The 19,589-nt window shown below is 38.9% G+C and overlaps 1 long non-coding RNA gene across 6 annotated transcripts in view; it reads left to right on the top strand.

Annotated features, from left to right (window-relative positions):
* Window positions 1–19,589, top strand: part of LOC147571878 (uncharacterized) — a 256,853-nt gene that overhangs the window by 184,364 nt on the left and 52,900 nt on the right. For 5 of the 6 annotated variants that reach the window (XR_015247017.1, XR_015247021.1, XR_015247022.1 and 2 more), the window contains one exon: window positions 17,089–17,161. The exons of the other annotated variant lie outside the window; for it this stretch is intronic. This is a non-coding gene — a long non-coding RNA (uncharacterized LOC147571878). The remainder of the gene's footprint in view (window positions 1–17,088; window positions 17,162–19,589) is intronic. 6 annotated transcript variants of the gene reach the window in all.

Here is a 19,589-nt window from a genome sequence, read left to right as displayed (position 1 = left end):
GATGCTCTCTGAATCCCATTGTTTAGGTGTTTCCATGGAGGTTTCTTCATGTAGACATGATTGATTAAGTAATTGGCCATTGGTGATTGAATTCAGTCTCTAGCCCTTCTTCTCTCCCTGGAGGCCAGGGATTGGGGCTGAAAGTTCTTGTTCTTTTTGGGGAGTAGCCCCCATCCTGATGCTATCTAGGGGATGTCAAGATCACTTTCTTATCATAAACTCAGGAATGATCGAAAGCCTCGTGAATATCAAAAGGCACTCCTATCACTCAGGAAATTCCAAGAGTTTTAGGATCAATGTGCCAGGAACTGGGGACAAAGGCCAAATATATATTCCCCACTATGCCACAAGGACACATTTTGATATTAAAAATTAAACTCTTTGGGGGGCGCCTGGGGGGCGCAGTCGGTTGGGCGTCCGACTTCAGCCAGGTCGCGATCTCGCGGTCCGTGGGTTCGGGCCCCGCGTTGGGCTCTGGGCTGATGGCTCGGAGCCTGGAGCCTGTTTCCGATTCTGTGTCTCCCTCTCTCTCTGCCCCTCCCCCGTTCATGCTCTGTCTCTCTCTGTCCCAAAAATAAATAAAAAACCTTGAAAAAAAATTAAAAAAAAAAATTAAACTCTTTGGGAGGGGTGTGACTTTTTTTTTATTACATTGGAATAAATCATTTGGCTCATTCTAGGGGTAATCTGATATTTCCCCCTTCCCTCAAAGAAACAGGAATTATTGTTCTGAAAAGCCCTCTCACCCTAAAGGAAAGGCCAACATCCTCTGTATTAGTTTTCTAGAACTGATGTAACAAAGTGCCACCAACTGGGTAGCTTAAACAACAAGAATGTATTTTTTTCATAATTCTGGAGGCTAGAAGTTGAAAATCAAAGGAATGGCAGGGTTGGCTCCCTTTGAGGGTTGTGAAGGAGGGATGTGTTCTGGGCCTCTTCATGACTGGTACATGGCCCTGTTCTTTGTCTCATCATCTTTGTCATTCATCTGTTCTTATCTCTGTGTGTAAACTCCCCCTTTTAAATAAGGACAACAGTCATATGGGAAAACCTACCCTAATATGATCTCACTTTTACTTGATTAAGAACCTATCTCCAAGTAAGATTACATCCTGAGATCCTAGATGTTAGAACTTTAACACATGAACTTTGGGGCACACAGTTCAGCACCTAACACCACCTTTGCCAGTGGTTTGTCTCTAAATGTGAGATGATCACTTTTTGAATCAGTCACAAAGGGCTATTATGGGGGATTTGGGGTAGAGACATAAGTAGGACTTGTTTTGGATGAAGTATTTCAGAGCATGTAGTGTGGACACTCTAAGGAGAAAACACCATAAATTATCTTTCCCTGGAAAGTCCCTACTCGGACAACCAAACTGCCTAGCCTTATAGTCCTGTTCTCAGCACTGTGCCCCTTTCATCCAACCTACAGTTTGAGACTTCATCCTTCCTCATCCCATTTTATTCACAGGCATTGACTTGGCCCTGGTGTTTTCCATCAATCCCACCCACATTTCCAGGATATGTTTCCAGGATATATTGGAACAGAATAATTCTCAGTGCTGTATTTCTCAAATTCTGATATCTTCCTGTCTAGAACACAGGTTTGTTCTATTATATTTCTCCATTGTACAGTTTAGAAACAGTGGTCTATTTCTACCCAATGCCCAGGCCATATTCTAGCTCGGCCAAATCAGAATATCTGATTGTGGGACCCTGATTTTTTTTAAGTTTTCATGATTCTACAACACTGAGTTAAAAATCACTGTGCTAAAAAAGCAACATGAGGAAGGGCAGGAGGGGGCCTGGCTTGGATACCCCAAGTACAGGATACATATACATTTCCCCAAAGCAAACACTGAGTCTCAGGGACAGTACAGTATAAATACATGCCATAACAAAGAAACATTTTTCTAATTGCAAAATAATTTAAACAATTGTCCCTGTCCAGAGTGCATGTAACATCCTACCTCATTAGGAAAAGAAGTCCTAGTTTCTGTTTGTTGATTGGATTCCTGATTGCGGAGTGTATGTACTTCTGTAATCAGGATGGTTTTTGGCCCATGAGAAAAAAAAACAAAAAACAAGTTCAAAGGTGGCCACCCTTAATTCTACCCTTAGCTGCACAAAAAGTTTGCTAGAGTTTTAAAATTAAAATCATCTAACTACTTTCCCTTTTGGCTGTGTGAAGTTTAGTTTCGAAATAAATTATACATTTATGTAGTTTGAAGGGATAAATCATTCTAGAACTATTTATTAAGAAAACAGCACCTTCTTTCCCCTCATCTTATTTCCTTCTTTCATAGTAAAACCTTTTTGTCACTTGCTGCTGCTTTGTAAATTTTAGCTCCTTGTGTCATCTTGCCCTCTCCTAACAGAGCCCTGGGGTCTCTATATTTATCTCAACAGATTCATTATGTTGAGTAACTTGCCAAGTTTTGGTCATAGTTTTCATTCTTTGTGATGCACAGTTTTTCTTGTGGGTATTCTTACGTAAACTTTTCTTTTTCCTTTTATCTTCCCATTTTTCTCCTTGTTTCTTTGTCTTGTGCTGCTGCCTTTAAAAAAAAAAAAAAAACAACACTGAGGTAACATTCACAGAACCAAATGTAACCACTTTGCAGTTGGCATTTAGTACATTCACATAATGCACTTGGCATTTAGTACATTCACAATGTTGTGTCCCCATTACCACCATCTAATTCCAGAGCACTTTCATCATACCGAAAGGAAACCCCCTACCCACTGAGCAGTCTCGTTACTTTTGATAAGACCAAATCCTTATTATATTAGGTATCTCTTGCTGTGTAACAAATGACTCTGAAACATGCCAGCTTAAACTAGTAATCATTTATTATCTCATAGTTTCCGGGGATCAGAAATAAAGACACAGCTTAGACTTGAGCTTAGGGTTTCTTGTAGGCTATAATCAAAGTGTCAGGGGCTATAGTCATGTCAACACTTTACTGGGAAGGGCCCGTTTCCAAGCTCACTCACATGGCTGTTGGCCAGATTCAGTTCTGTCTAGGCTGTTAGACTGAGGGCCTCAGTTGCCTGCTGGTTTTGGCTAGAGGTTAGCCTCAGTTATTTGCCACATGGGCTTCTCCACAAGGAAGTCCACGTCACGACAGCTACCATCAGGGTGAGCAAGTGAGAGAATAATAGAGGACTCAGGAGGGAGAGAGAGAGAGAAACAGAGATCTAGTAAGTTGGAAGTAAGTCTTTGTGCAACCAATCTTGGAAGTGACATCCCATCACTTGTGCTGCATTCTATTTATTAGAAGTAGTCATTGGGTCCAGCCCAGACTCAGGGAGGGTGTTACATACATAAAGGCATGAGTTACCACTATGCCAAGAGGTGGGTGTCAATGAAGGCCATCTCAGAGGCTACCTACCTTGCTTGGCTGTGGCTTTCTTCCATTATTTTCTCTTTGAAAATGGTCATCATTTGGGGATCTGTTATCCAATTTTGAGTAATCTTTGGTAATTAAAAGATGATTTTGGTTTTTCCATTGTGTATCTAAAAAGAATTTACATTAATTTAGATGAGAGAAAATTTACACAGGCAAAATTCATAACAAGACAAAACAAAATAAAATTTTGAATATATGTGCCTCACACACGAAAGAGAAAGGCAGAGAGAGCTGAATAATTATATAATCCTGTGCCCAAATGTATATACTCATAAATCCATATTCTGTATACTAGGTATGGAGCAAAATTATATTGATAAGTAAGATGGGAAAAGATCAGTGTTGGCTGAAGCTATTAAGTGGGGAGCAAACTTGAAAAAGACCTTACTGGGGCGCCTGGGTGGCTCAGTCGGTTAAGCCCCCGACTTCAGCTCAGGTCACGATCTCGCGGTCCGTGAGTTCGAGCCCCGCGTCGGGCTCTGGGCTGATGGCTCGGAGCCTGGAGCCTGCTTCCGATTCTGTGTCTCCCTCTCTCTCTGCCCCTCCCCTGTTCATGCTCTGTCTCTCTCTGTCTCAAAAATAAAAAAAATAAAAAAACGTTAAAAAAAAAGAAAAAGACCTTACTTAAAGGAAATGATCACCATAGGGAGATTTAAAACTATATTATTTAAGCAGCAGGAAAGCAGACAATGTTTAACATGTAGAAGGAAGTATTTTGTGAGTTTGACAGCTGTTTCAAGAACTGCCAAAAGAGAACTCTGATGCCTTTGTGTTCTCTGGGGGGCACAAGTAGGACCTCAGGGTGGAAAGAGTTTCTTGAAACTTTATGTTTCGTATCCCGAATCCCCACTCCTGACAAGACCTTCCTGCCTGTAAAGTGGGATAATCATAGTACATATCCCATAGAGTTGATAGAGTGAGCTAAATGGAAGATCAAGGATAGATTCTATTATATTTGCTAATACTGAACCAGAGCTAAGGGAAGGACATATTGAGGGGGTATTTTGGCTTAATACAGAGAAGAATCATCACGTTTAATTATTTTTAATTTTTATTTATTTTACTTTTTTATTTTTTTAAGAATCATCACATTTTAGAACAGGAGCTGGCAAGCTATGACAAGTGGGATTTTGCCCAGGGCCTCTTTAGGGGTTTTTTGTCTCCATTTTTACTGAGAAATAATTGACATACATGACTATATAAATTTAAGGTGTATAGCATGAGTGTTTGATTCACACATATTGTGAAATGATGACCCTAATAGGTTTAGTTAACATCCATCATCTCAAAACGAGACCATAAAAAGAAAAGAAAAAAATTCTCCATGTGAAGAGAACTCTTAGATCTAGTTTCTTTACAATTTTTCCTAGATATATTGCAGCAGCACTATCTATAATCATCGTCTTGTACATTACATCCCTAGTACTTACTTATAGCCAGAAGTTTGTACCTTTTGACCACCTTCCTCTGTTTTCCTCCTTTCCTCTGTCTTCCTCTGATAACCACAAATCTGATCTCTTTTTCTATGGGTTTGGTGTGTGTAGGTATGTGTGTGTGTATTTAGGTTGTACATATAAGTGAGATCATACAGTATTTGCTTGCCTTCCTCTGTCTGACTTACTTCATTTAGCACAATACCTTTGAACCTTATCCATATTGTTGCAAATGGTAGGACATCCTTTTTTTTTAGTGGCTGAATAATATTCTATTGCATATATATATATATATATATATATATATATATATACATATATATACATATATATGTGCATATATATATATATATACATATATATACATATATATGTGCATATATATATACACACACACACACACACACATATATATACACCTCAACTTCTTTATCCATTCATTCATCCATAGAAACTTGTTACCATGTCTTGGCTATTGTAAACAGTGTTGCTATGAACGTGGGTACAGATATCTTTTGCAGTTAGTGTTTATATTTCCTTCGGATATATTCCCAGAGGTGGAATTCCTGGATCATATGGTAGTTCTACTTTTAATTTTTTGAGGAACCTCCATACTGTTTTCGTGGCCTGTTTTCATATGGGCTGTGTCCTGGCTTGGGTGGCTATAACAGAATACCACAGGTGGGGCATCTTAAACAATAAACATTTATTTGTCCCACTTCGGGTGCCTGGAAAGTCCAAGATGAAGGTGGTGACTGACCTGGTGTCTGGTAAGGACCCACTTCCTGGTTTATAGATGGCCATCTCCCTCTTGTATCCTCCCATGGCTGAGGGAGAGAAAAGCAGCAAGCTTTCTCATGCCTTCTCTTCTAAGGGCACTAATGACTAATGCCATTCATTAGGGCTCCACCCTCACAACCTAACTGCCTCCCAAAGGCCCCATCTCCAAATACTATTGCATTGGAGGTTAGGATTTTAACATATACATTTTGGGGAGACACAGACATTCAATGCATAACAGATTTTGAGTGAAGAATAGTTTTTATAGTATCAGAGGGTTATTAAGGAAGCAGCAGCAGCAGCGATGGAGACCGTATATGGCCCACAAAGCCAAAAGTATTTAGTGTCTGCTCCTCTACTGAAAATAGTTTGCTGACCCCTGGAAAGTTTTCTCGAAGTGGAATGCCAGTCTTGGGGAGTAAGTGACTTTCCTGTGCTTAAAATTGTCTTAGAGGGAGCACCTGGGTGGCTCAGTCGGTTAAGTGTCTGACTTCGGCTCAGGTCATGATCTCGCAGTTTGTGACTTCAAGCCCAGGGTCGGGCTCTGTGCTGACAGCTCAGAGCCTGGAGCCTGCTTCCGATTCTGTGTCTCCCTGACCCTCCCCCACTCTCGCTCTGTCTCTCTCTCTCTCTCACTCTCTCAAAAATAAATAAACATTAAAAAAGAAAAAGAATTTCTTAGAGGGACACCTGTGGCTCAGTCGATTAAGCGTCCCACTTCAGCTCAGATCATGATTTCACAGTTCATGGGATTGAACCCCGTGTTGGGCTCCACACTGACAGCATGGAACCTGCTTGGGATTCTCTGTCTCCCTCTCTCTTTGCCCCTCCCCTGCTCACCTCTTTCTCGCTCTCAAAATAAATGTATAAACTTTAGAAAAAAATTAAAAAAAGAAGCTTGCCTGAAGTCAAGTGAGAAAGTGAATAGGAGGGTCTGGATTCAAGCCGGGGTGTGCCCAACTCCAAAGCCAGTTCTTTACCTGCCATAGTACCCAATATTTTGTGCCTTCTGTTTGTGGCAGTTGCAAGTAACGTGCATATCACTGCCCAAAACCTCTTCCTTCCAGCCCCTAATAAGAATATAAAATCCAAATGTCGGGGTTTTTTTTCACGCATTTTCCCTTTTTCAGCTATAGGAAGGAGCAGGACTCCTTACACATTACCTTCTCTGAGTGCCTAAAATACGATGGGTATTTTTTAATGTTTATTTTGGTTATCTAGTATTATGTGCATAGGGAAATGGTTTGTATGAAATCCAACATTCTTCCTCTGATTTCTTTGGCCAAAGAACAATGGTTTTCAGTTCTCCAGGCAAGTATAATGAATATTTTTAAAAGAAAATATTATCCTTGAACTACCTGAATCTATTATTTGTGGTAAGATTCCACATTCCTTCCTGCCTGTTTTTCTACTTCTCCAAGAATATGGCTCTTCTGCATTTCTTTGTTCCTCAGAAGAAAGTCTAGGTCTTACTTTGTTTCCTTTATCTTAAAATTCAGCTTGAAAGGAGTTGGGTGCCATGTGCTGAGGATGATTGTTAATTCTTTTAAAAAGGTGGATCTTTCAGGATCATCTTGTGTACAACAGTGAAAATGACCCCAATGTAAAGTGTACATAGAGCAATGACTTTTCTTTTTTGTATTTTTTAAAAAATTTTTTTAACATTTATTTATTTTTGAGACAGAGAGAGACAGAGCATGAACGGGGGATGGTCAGAGAGAGAGGGAGACACAGAATCTGAAACAGGCTCCAGGCTCTGAGCGGTCAGCACAGAGCCCGACGCGGGGCTCGAACTCACAGACCGCGAGATCATGACCTGAGCTGAAGTCGGACGCTTAGCCGACTGAGCCACCCAGGCGCCCCTCTTTTTTGTATTTTTTTATCCCCAGTAGATATGAATTTGACTAAAGAACAGAGAAATTCTTGACTTGGGTTTAGGGTCATGAAAGGAGGTTGAGATAGAAGCAGTTTTTAATTTTTGCAAGAGTTGCTAGTAAAGGTACAGAGCACCTTATGGTGGAAACCTTATGCCTAGTGGGACCATTTCTCTAGCATTGAACACAACTCTACATGTTCTCCGGAGGCTTGGAATAAACTAGAACCAGAATAGTCAAGAGACATTGCATGTGATCTCGAGTCATTGGGTTAATGTAGCCCTCCCCAAAGCTTGAATCTTAAAAGCAACTATAATGATGCTGAATCATCCCAAAAGTGGTGGCGAGAAAGGTTGTCCATTAGTTTCTGGGGAGTTCTTGGAGCTGGGCTCACATTTGCACGCTTTGGCTTGAGAATGGGAAAAGCCTTGATGGACAGAAGAAGCAAAGCTACAGGAAATGAAGTATAGGTAGGTTGAAGTTACCAAAGGAAAAGTGTGTGTAGCACAGGCAAGAAACCATATGAGTCCTGACACAAGCATTGCTCATAATTGCTTAGTTTTGTTACTAATCCTCATCCCAGCCTACGCTAAGACTTATCGCATTATTCATTTATTTTTTCTTCAAAGAAATAAAAGATTCCTACCTCACCATCTTTCTGATTGCTTGATTTTACACTGCATGTAAGAGGTAGTGATACTCCATTATGATTCAAGGCAATGTCTCCCATGTGCCTGTGCCTTGAAGGAGATAGTATCTGCTTGTGGCAGCCAGAAGTAAAATGTGAATGAAGAAGATAATGAGCCAAAGAAGACTCAAGTATTAAAATGTGTGTGAATTAACAAGTGTGACTGAAGATTTTGAGAGAGGTGAGATCTGAGTTGAGTGAAAGGCTGGCCCCAATGATCGTGATGATGACTTGGAGGTTTGTGACAGTGAATTCTTCCAGTGGCACTGTCCTTCTAACCCCGAATGTTCCGTGGCCTTGCCTCTGAGTTACAGTTCACTTAGCAGACTGTTGAGCTGCCCATTTGCTTAAAGTGTTTTAAGGTGTCTTTTTCAATATACATACACACACACACACATACATACACATATACATATACATGTATACATATATATATACACATATATACATATACACACCTCACATGGCTTTCCTTTCTTTTCCCTAAGACCACTTTGCTTTATTAACATCTCTTAATCCATTAATACAAAAACCTGGTGTCACCTCTATAACATGCCTTTGAGGCTACCCAGTTTGGGACAATTGCATTCCTCCCAAACACTCCATGCAAATTTCTGTCATTGCATTTACCACATGTTATTATAATTTCCTATTTATACGTTTACCTCTTCCAACTACTCTGTGACTCTTCTTCTTTGTGTAGAGAAAAATAAATGTTTTTGTAAAGTCCCTATTCTAAATAGGACTGGTTTCAGATAAACCAGAAGATGGTCACATAACTGACTCATGCTAAATCATCTAAGAAGCCCGACACAAAAGGCCACATATTGTATGATTGCTGTTATATGAATTATCCAGAAAAGGCAAAATCTGTAGAGATAGAGAGATAGAAAACAGATTAGTGGTTATGAAAGGCTGAGGGAAGAGGGAAATGGGAAATGATTGCTTATTGAATATGGGGTTTCCTTGTAGGGTGGTGAAAATTTCTGTAACTAAATAGTGGTGACAGCTGTACAACATTGTAAATATTCTTTTTAAAAATTTTTTTAATGTTTTTATTTTATTTTTGAGAGAGAGACAGAGTGAGAGTTGGGGAGAGGCAGAGAGAGAGAGGGAGACAGAATCTGAAGCAGGCTCCAGGCTCTCTCTGAGCTGTCAGCACAGAGCCCGACACAGGGCTCGAATTCATGGACTGTAAGATCACAACCTGAACTGAAGTCAGCCACCCAACCGACTGAGCCACCCAGGTGCCCCAAGATTGTAAATATTCTTAATGCCACTGAATTGTACACTTAAGAAGTGTACAATAGTAACTTTTATGTTGTGTATTTTGCCATAATAAGAAATAAAATTAAAAAAGAAGTAAATAAAAATACAAACAGCCTCCCCAAAAAGTAGTAAGGCCAATTCCTGTGTATCCCTGTGTGTTCCTGAGACTTCTGTCTAGAATGCCCTGACTTTCTTTACCTCCCAGATTGTGAATCCTTGATCTTTTAGGATGCTCTAAGGTGAATCCATAACCTACAGACTCTCCACTAGAATTTTCTTCTATATCAAAGTCCCCAGGATGAATAAAAAAAAGAAAAAGGATTTTAATACAAGGAAAATGGAATTAAATATGATCAAAACCAGGCAAAATTACTTCTCAGGAATGACCAGGGACTTTTCCCCCACCTTTTTATACATAAGTGTTATAATTTATACATAACTTTCTGAATGCTTAGGATAAATGTGTGAAGTAAAGAAGAAAAATCTTTGGGGGGGGGGTTGTTTTTATTGTAAAATACACATAATATAAAATTTACCATCTTAACTTTTATTTCAATTGATTTTATTTTTTTCATCATGATAAGTGCACTCCTTAATCCCTATCACCTATTTCACCCATCCCCCCTCACCTCCTCTCTATTGTCTATAGTTAACAGTCTGTTTCTTGGTTTGCTTCTCTCTCTTTTTTTTTCTTTTGCTTACTTGTTTTGTTTCTTAAATTCCACATATGAGTGAGATCATATGGTATTTGTCTTTCTCTGACTTATTTCACTTAGTATAATACTCTCCAACTCCATCCATGTTGTTGCAAATGGCTAAATTTCATTCTTTTTATGGCTGAATAATATTCCACATATATATATATATCACATACATATATATATATATGTGATATATATATATATTATCACATACATATATATATGTGATATATATATATATATATTTTATCACATCTTCTTATTCATCTATCAGTGGACACTTGGGCTGCTTCTGTATCTTGGCCATTGTAAACAATGCTGCAGTAAACATAGAGGTGCATGTATCCCTTTGAATTAGTGTTTTTGCATTCTTTGGATAAATACCCAGTAGTGCAATTACTGGATCATAGGTTAGTTCTATTATTTTTTGAAGAATCTCTATACTATTTTCCACAGTGGCAAAAAAAGTCATTTTTTTAAAAAATCCCCTCTGATGGAGACAAAGCTTTATATAATGCAACTGGAATCTTGCTTTCCTTTTCTGAGCACACAAACTACCTTTCCCAGCCTCTCTTGCAGTTAGGGGAAGGACTGTGTGTTCTGACCAATGGGGGGTCAGTAGAAGTAATGTAACCCACTCCCAAGGCTGGCTATGAAATCCCTGTGGAGTCTTCATACTCTCTTTAACTTCTGCAATAAATTTGGCAGTGATGTGTTTGAGATCAAGTAGAACTACAAGTTAGAAGAAATCTAGATCCCTATGACACTTGGAAGATGAGCTGTCAAGGAGAGCCAGGCAACTCGAATAAGACTATGACTTGAATGAAAGGAAACCTACATTGTTATCGCATTAACCTTTTGAAATTCAGGGTCTATCTGTTATCACAACATAACCTTTCCTGTTCTGACTCATTTACCTCTCAATCTCACTCAACAGAGGGAACGAACTGTGTATCCAGTTTTTTCAATCAAAGTATAGAATATTTCCCTACCATTATTTGTCCTGTTCTTTTTTTTTTTTTTAATTTTTTTTTCAACGTTTATTTATTTTTGGGACAGAGAGAGACAGAGCATGAACGGGGGAGGGGCAGAGAGAGAGGGAGACACAGAATCGGAAACAGGCTCCAGGCTCTGAGCCATCCGCCCAGAGCCCGATGCGGGTCTCGAACTCACGGACCGCGAGATCGTGACCTGGCTGAAGTCGGACGCTTAACCGACTGCGCCACCCAGGCGCCCCTGTCCTGTTCTTTTAAAGGAGGTCCCAGAAGTAGTTTTGGTGACCCACTTGACATCTAGGAAGCCATGTTCTTTCTTAAATCAAGTAAGAGAATCACATTCTCTTTGCTAGCTAGGCATTTGCTTAGAAATGGATATGTGGTATGATTCTGGCCAAAGGAGAATAAGAGGATGTCTAAACACAAAGTTTCTTCAAAAGACATTTCCATAGATTACAAAAAGATGGCTATTAATCTTTTGTTCCAGTTGGTATAAAGCCTGGATTTGTGGCACCGTATGTTGGTAAGTGCAGTTATTGTGAGAACAAAGTTTACATGCCAAGCAGAGGGAAAAGATGGTAGTAACCATTGTTCTTCATGACATCCCTGAGTCAGTAAATTAACCCACACTCAGGATAATCTTTCATGTCTTTTGGCACATGAGATAATAAAACTTTCTTATTTTTTAGCCACTTAGAAATATTTTACTGTTACTTGCAGCTGTTTCCAGTGATTTGGATATTTCAAATAATAGTGCAGCCAATATCTTGTACACTTATCATTGGTTATGCTCATAATTCTTTCTCTAGTGTATTTCTGGGTCAAAGAGTATAAGCATATAAATCTTTTATAGCTAATACCGTATTTTCCTCTAAAAATATTACCTTCTCTTTGACTTTTAAGTCTGCTGATCTGAATATTATCGATCTATTTAATTTTGCTAATCTGGTAAGCAAAATACTATCTCTTTGTTTTATTTTGTATTTTGTATTTCTTTTCTTATTAATAGAGTTGAGCATGTTGTTTTATATGTCTAGTGAAAATTTGTAGAGTTTTGGTAAGTTGTCTATTCAAATATTTCGACTATTTTTCCATTGACATTTGTATTTTTGATTAATAGGAGCTCTTAACAAAAATAGAACCACTAACTCTTGCATTGCAAATATTTTCTTCCAGTCTGTTGTTGATCTTAGACTTTGCTTGTAACACGTGTTCCCACACAGGAATTCAACATTTTTATTTCATCGCTCTTAAATTGAATACGTCCCAATTTTTTTATCTTATGCTGCTCTTCTTGGTGCTATTTTCAAGGACTAAGAAATCTTCAAAGTGTAAATAACTCAATATATGGACAATATTTCTTAAATTACTTTATATAGATAATTGCTTTTCTTTTTTTAATTTTATTTTTTATTTTTTAAAATTTACATCCCAATTAGTTAGCATATAGTGCAACAATGATTTCAGGGGTAGATTCCTTAATGCCCCTTACCCATTGAGCCCATCTCCCCTCCCACAACCCCTCCAGCAACCCTCAGTTTGTTCTCCATATTTATGAGTCTCTTCTGTTTTGTCCCCCTCCCTGGTTTTATATTATTTTTGTTTCCCTTCCCTTATGATAATTGCTTTTCTTATAAGGGCACCTGAAGGAAAGAGAATATATTTTTGTCAAGTGCTTACTTTATGCTAGGCATTACACTAGGTGCTTTACACGTGATTTTTTTTCCCAATGTCAATCCTCATGACAATTCTGTAAATTGGTTTTTATTATTACTGTTTCAGGAGAAGTAAGATTAATAGCTTGCTCATGTTCACATGGTCAATAAAGAGTATTGAGTTCAGGTCTTCTTAACTCCTAAACATTGACTTTAACCAAGGTGCGATATGATCCCTAAACGATACAGATACCGGATAGATATGCAAAACAAATAAAATTCATATTTTCCTTTTCACACTTCTGTTTATGATACTCTTTCTCGTATCCTGGAACCAGGAATAAAAAAAGCATATCTATGCAATTCAAACATTATTTTCTTTTCATTGTACCATGATGTCTTCCCTTTAGCTGAAAAAATAGGAAGGGCATGTTTTGTTTTTTAGTTATTTTTATCAAACACTATTTGTGTACAAAACTTAATCAATTACCAACATTATCAGGAACGTTGGTGTTTGCGGGCTAGATCCATATGTTTTTGGATACGTTGATTAGTTAGTTGGGTGATGGCTTTGTGTCATTTATCACCAGGGCTTATTTGTTAGGGACTTACCTTGCTGAATCCCTCCCTGTTTGAACAGTCACTTCCTCCTGTCTCAGCTGGCTGTCTTTGATGTCTAGTACTGTCTGGTATTATTTTTAAGATGAGAGTGTGGGAAGAAAAGAGGAAATGTGTCTATCTATTGCACCAACCTCTGATCCAGGAGAACTTTTCTACTTCTGAATTTTGAGATATATTCTACCAAGGATTTAAGTTTCTTTACATACTAATCCCAGTTTAAGCCCTGTCTAATAGCTTTTTCTTGAACAAACATTCAGAATAGCCAAAATAAAAGAACCTTTAATTCAGAGACTGAAAGCCTTGAAAATAGGATCTGGAAAAACCCTAACCAAAGATCCTAATCTTGAGAGCCACTTTTTTTTTTAACTTTGCAAAACAAGTGGGGAGTCATGAATCTAGATTTCTAATTTTCATTCTGTCACTTACTTATTGAATTGATTTGAGTAAGTCACTCAAATGTCCCAAATGTCCCAGATGGTATTTTCTCTACCGATAAGTGGATGAAACAGGGTATCTCTGAGGTCACTTCTGTTGTTCTGTCTCAGTCTAGAACACCAGAGCAACCCAGACCACATTGGGGAGTTGCCTGAGTTGGTCTTACGTGCTCTTATCTGACCTTCACGTTCCTTTTCTCTTCTGAGCACTGTACCCAGATGATAGGTATTTTGATCTTGGTCCATGAAAGTCTCAAGGTCTCTGATCCTGGGTTTCTTTATTCCAGTTCTCTCAGACATTACTTCTTTTTCCAAAACGTTTCATATTTATAGTCTCCTCAGGCCTTTCTCCTTGGTATGAAATGATATATTAATCCATGCTAATCAGTTAACGGGTTACTTCTTCTGAGTAATTTGCCTGCATTCTAACAAGGATTTTCAATATGCAGAATGTATTTATTCCAAAAAACTGATTCAAAAAGTAGAAATTATAGGCATTTTAGGTTGGGCCAGTGAGCAAAGTTAAGGATGGTGGTGGGTAGAGGGGTCTTCTCAGAAATCACTAGAAAACAGCCACTCTGTCTGCCTTGTTGAACAGAACATAAATGCATTATGTTCCTGATCTCCTTGAAAAGACTAAATGACCTTGACATCTTTTTCTATTTGTAAGGCCCAATATGATTTTCTTTTTCAACAGAGAGCTTATACTAAACCTTGAAGGGGGATGTGAGGACCAAAGCTTCCTATTAATTCAAAGAAGCCTAAGGCCAGTCAGATGCCAACTGAATTCAATGGTCCCGTTAAGCAGTAGAGCCTAAGAGACCTGGCAAAATCCCTCTCTTAATTTTAAAACCCTTAGGCCCTAGTCGTTGCTTATGGAGACTTATTCTTTTCCTGAAGAGAATTTTGAGTTCTCTGTAGTCAGGGCTCAGGCAGTTTACTTCTTTTTATGCTCCATGGAGCCTCGCACAGGCTGGGAACATAGACTTGCTTAATGAATACTTGCTGACATATCATCCTTCTGGAAGAGAGACCTAAACAGTATACATTCATTACCTCATTTTTCTGGGATAAAGTAGCTTTTGAAAATATCAATAGAATCAGAATCTTTGTTTTGCAGAAAGAGAAAAACAACGAAATTAAAATGACTTGTCTTATGTCACAACTAGAAAGTGTGACAGAGTTTGGATTAAAATTAAATTTTGACAAGTAGCTGAAGCAGAAAACACAAGAAGGATCATCTCTTCTGTGATCACTGTCTTGGCTCGTACATTCTCATGAACAGATTTGAGCAAAAGGAGAGAAAAGAAAAATGTCTGAGAATGTGAACTGGTTTCATAGGAGAGTTTGAATGAGACAGATACAAGTTATGCTGGAGGCTGGTGTGGTAGAGGACATAAAATGGTGGAGTTTTGTGGTAATAATTAAAGATGCCATCCAGGATCTTATCTGCTTACCTAGAAAGCCCTTTTTACGGGTCACCATCTCAGATTTCGAACTGGAAGACTCAAAGTCATGCCTCCGAACTTTCACTTTGTAGCTAAGAGCTTTTGGGTGATCACAGTAAAGATTCTAAGGCTTTTCCCGCTGCCTACAAGGCCCTACATTATAGGGCTCCTGGCTACCTCTGCTCCAGCCCCATGATCCACCTTGCTAGTTCCTCTCTACAGTAAGCATGCTTCTGTCTCAGGGCCTTTGCACCTGCCGCTCCCTCTCTCTGGAATGCTCTCCTTTTGAAGAGCTGCATCGTTGGTCCCTCCCTTAGGTCTGCTTCTGCCATGTTATAAGTGGCATGGCACTGTCCTCATAATCCAATCTAAAGTATCATCTCTGTGTTATTATATGTAAAACAAGAATAATAGCTCTATTTGAAGAGTTAAGATATGTGAAAAATCTTGGTAAACTTCAAGGTACTATAGAAATAAAGAATTTTCATTGTTTTTATAACTCAGACCTGGAAAAAATTACTAAGAGTCTTAAATTTAAATATTGATCCAAAAAATTTTTTTTTCCAAATTGGATTGACCTTTTGAAAACCTGTTCATTTTTTTTCCTTCTCATTTTAGGGATTACAGTCATGATATAAATATGATGACTGGTGGTGATATCCAGATAATCTATGTATACATGGTTCTATTTTCCAATTTTCTTAGCCTTTAATTGAATCAGGTCAAATTTATGACTCTCGCCATCTTTGAGAACAAAGGGATTTTTCCAGTTTAACAGAAGTTGGTAAATCAGGAGGACTCCTTTTAGGTAGAAGATGATAAGCTTGACTTCAGACACAGCAACTTTGATGTGCAACTGTAACTTCCGCATGAAAAATCCCTAATGGACCATTGGATGTTATCAACTGGTGGTACAGGAAGAAGTTAGCGAAGTGTTATTTACTGGGTTTCATCCAAAAGGAGATGGTATGGTTAAATGTAAAAACTGGCCATACCCCAGTACAGGTTCGATATTAAAACAGCAACATGAATGACACAGTGTTGTTAAGTGCTTACTATGTGCTAGACACGATGCTTTGTTTTTGTGTATGTGTGCATTATTTCATTTAATTCTTCCAATTACCTTATGAGTAGGTGCTAACATTATCCCCATTTTTAGTTGAAGTAAGCAAGGCTTAATGAAATAAAATAATTTGCAGAAGCTCTCAGAGCTAGTGAGCTGGCATTCAAACCCAGGTTTGTTTAACTTGAAAGTCAAAGCTTTTAAGTACTGTATCAGGCTGTATAGTGTATAATTTATGCAATACAAATTAAGCATATTCTCAGCTGGAAGGCTGTCCCTTGTAATGCATTACATAAGAGGTCCACAAAGTTCCTGAAATGACTCCAGTTTTATAATTTCTTGGCTGTCTCAGTCCAATATAAAGTCCAAAGGGAAATTTCATATTTCCTACTCATACACTGGATATTCATAACATGTCCTTTAGGAAAACACTATCCGTTTCTTTTTAAAGTGTCAGTGCAATTGCATGTGACACAGGCTTTTGTGTAGAGTTCACTTTTATTTCTGTAAGTACTGAGATATGTATTATATGGGTTTTTGTATCTCCTTGAAATGAATATAATGTGCATACTATAACTAAGCTGAAATAGTTCCTGGCATGAAAGCAAAAAGTGATGAATGAAACCTAGTGTGATTTACCTATGATTAGCAAGTTTGATTGTGCTCCTCTGTGTCTGTCTAAAGTCCTTTCCTTCATTTCATTCCAAACAGGTCTAACACAGAACAAATGGCCATGCTAAATCATACTAAATAATTCAGTGCAGCACTTCCAGACGTCTGCAAGGTGTGTATATTAAAGATGACGGTAATATTCCTAGGGAGGAGAAGGACTGGAGAGTTCCCACATATTCAGGGAATGTGTTTAGATATGCATTTATGTTCTTTGCTTAGTTTCTTTTAAAGATTTCGTTTCTTTCGAGCTTTTGTGAGTGTATTATGGGGGGAGTTGGCATACAACCCTTGATTCCATTTTCTCTGTTAGATACTTAGAGGACAGATACCATACCCAAGAGTTTAGCAGTAGGGCAGGTAGTGTGGGTGGGCAGTGGCATTGGGGGTTTAAAAACAAACATATACCCTCCCCCCGCCCAGGAGGTGTCTAGAGAGAGGAATTCGCGGACTGTTCACAGGCAACCGGCAAGGCAGTCAGCTGGCAGCCACCCTTGCACTTGGAACTATGGTCAGGTCTCCAGTTCCTGGCAGCTAGGACTGCCAAGAATAAAGCAGTTTTGAGTCAGTGTGTAGTTTATCATGATGGAGATGGGGACCCAGAGAGAAGCAGAATGAAGTACAGTTTTCAAAATCAGGGCAGAAGGGCAGGGCTAGGTCCTGCAGGTCCTAAATCCCCAGTAATTGGCTAGAGCAGCTTAAGTATCTCCCGTCCTTTGTCAGGATGAGTGCAAAAGGTCAATGAGACCACTTCTGTAGGTGGGCTCAAATAGATCTAGGCACAAATCAGGGTCTTTTGACTTCGCAATTTACATTTTACTGCACCTTCAGTGAACAAACCATACACAATGATACTGATTTGGACTGGCGACACGATTAATACTGGGAAATAGAGCAATACTGTGTGAGTTGCTGAGTTAATAATATATACAAATGAATAAATGTTTACCTAACTCATAATTATCTTCCTCAGTTAGGGTACTTACTAATAGGAGACAGATGGCACATTCAAATAGAGTAACTGCAAAAATTTTAATAGATTATTGACAAAAGTGAGGGCAGGAAAGGAAAACCAACCACTGGGTGATGAAGGACCAACCCTGCAGCAACTCACAGTGAAGAGCCATCACCATCCCTAGACCTAAAAGGATGAGGGCTGAGAACAGAAACTACCTACACCCATGGGGCATACAGTCTACATTGACATGACTTTGCTATTTCAGGCAACTCATGCCCAGGAAGATGAAGTTTCAGATAACTTTATTGCTTGTTTTAGGAACTTTCTGAACGTCCATTCATCTTCATACTATACTGCTTAACGTATCCTCATTTGAGTAAATATCCACTACTCAGGATAACAGCTCAACCAAGCTTATCAAGCAGTTGTTTTCCTTTAACTCACCTGGAGACCCTCTCTTGCTATATCCACCCATCCTAAACTATTATATCATGAGCTTTGCCCAGTCCTAGGCAAGCACTCCCATTGGAAAAGCTACCTTGAACCAGACCTTCAAGACCACATATATATCCTGACTTTTCTTTTCCCCTTGCAAGTTTCTGCTAAGACTGTCAAGGTAGTGATCTGCCTTCCTGTGAGAAGCAACAAACTCAGCTTTGCTTTATCACAGATACTTTTGATAATATTTTTGGAGACCCAGCATTTGACAGAGCTGTTACTGCAAACTGGAACAAAAGCTGGCCAGTGGGAGCTGGGGACTCTAGAGTAGGGGAATGCAGCCTTTATTGACCAGGTCAGGGCAAGGCTAGGGGAAATAATAGTGTCACTCAGCTCTCACTCTCTGGTCTCCTGCTGATGGTTCTCCAAATTCACATTCAACTGGAAACCAGAGAGTGTGGAAGCTCTGGGTGCCCTAGATTCAGGGCAGGGTGGCAAAGGGTGAGATACGGATGTGGAGAAGAAAAGGAGAATATCCAGCACACTGACCAGAAATAAAAATCAACGCAAACCCCTAAGTGCAGTTATAAGCTGCATCCTTAAAAATTTAGACCTGCAGGGGCGCCTGGGTGGCTCAGTCGGTTAAGTGTCCGACTTCGGCTCAGGTCATGATGTCACAGTTTGTGAGCTCAAGCCCCATATTGGGCTCTGCGCCGACCTCGTGGAGCCTGTTGGGATCCTCTCTCTCCCTCTCTTTCTGCCCCTCCCATGCTCTCTCTCTCTCAAAATAAATAAAGTAAAAACATATTGAAAAATTGGAAATGGACTATACATTATATAAATAATAAGCACAGCCATGTTAAATTTCCTAAATTTGATAGCTAGACTGTGGTTATGGAAGAAAATACTCTTGTTCTTGAGAAATACACACTGAAGTATTAAGTGACAAAAAGTCATTGAGGTATTCAATCTACTCTCAAATGGGTCTGCAAAAACTGTGTGTGTGTGTGTGCACACACACACACACACACAGTGAGAGAATTAAAAAGCAAATGTGGCAAAATAGTCAAAATTAGTGAATCTGTAGAAGGGGAATACAGATATTCTTTATAATTTCATGAAACTTGTCTCTAAATCAGAAATTATT

Source organism: Puma concolor, chromosome F2, assembly GCF_028749965.1.
Source record: "Puma concolor isolate L17-30 chromosome F2, mPumCon1.1.hap2, whole genome shotgun sequence".
Taxonomy (NCBI): Eukaryota; Metazoa; Chordata; class Mammalia; order Carnivora; family Felidae; genus Puma; species Puma concolor.
This window is presented reverse-complemented; position numbering and strand designations above follow the sequence as displayed.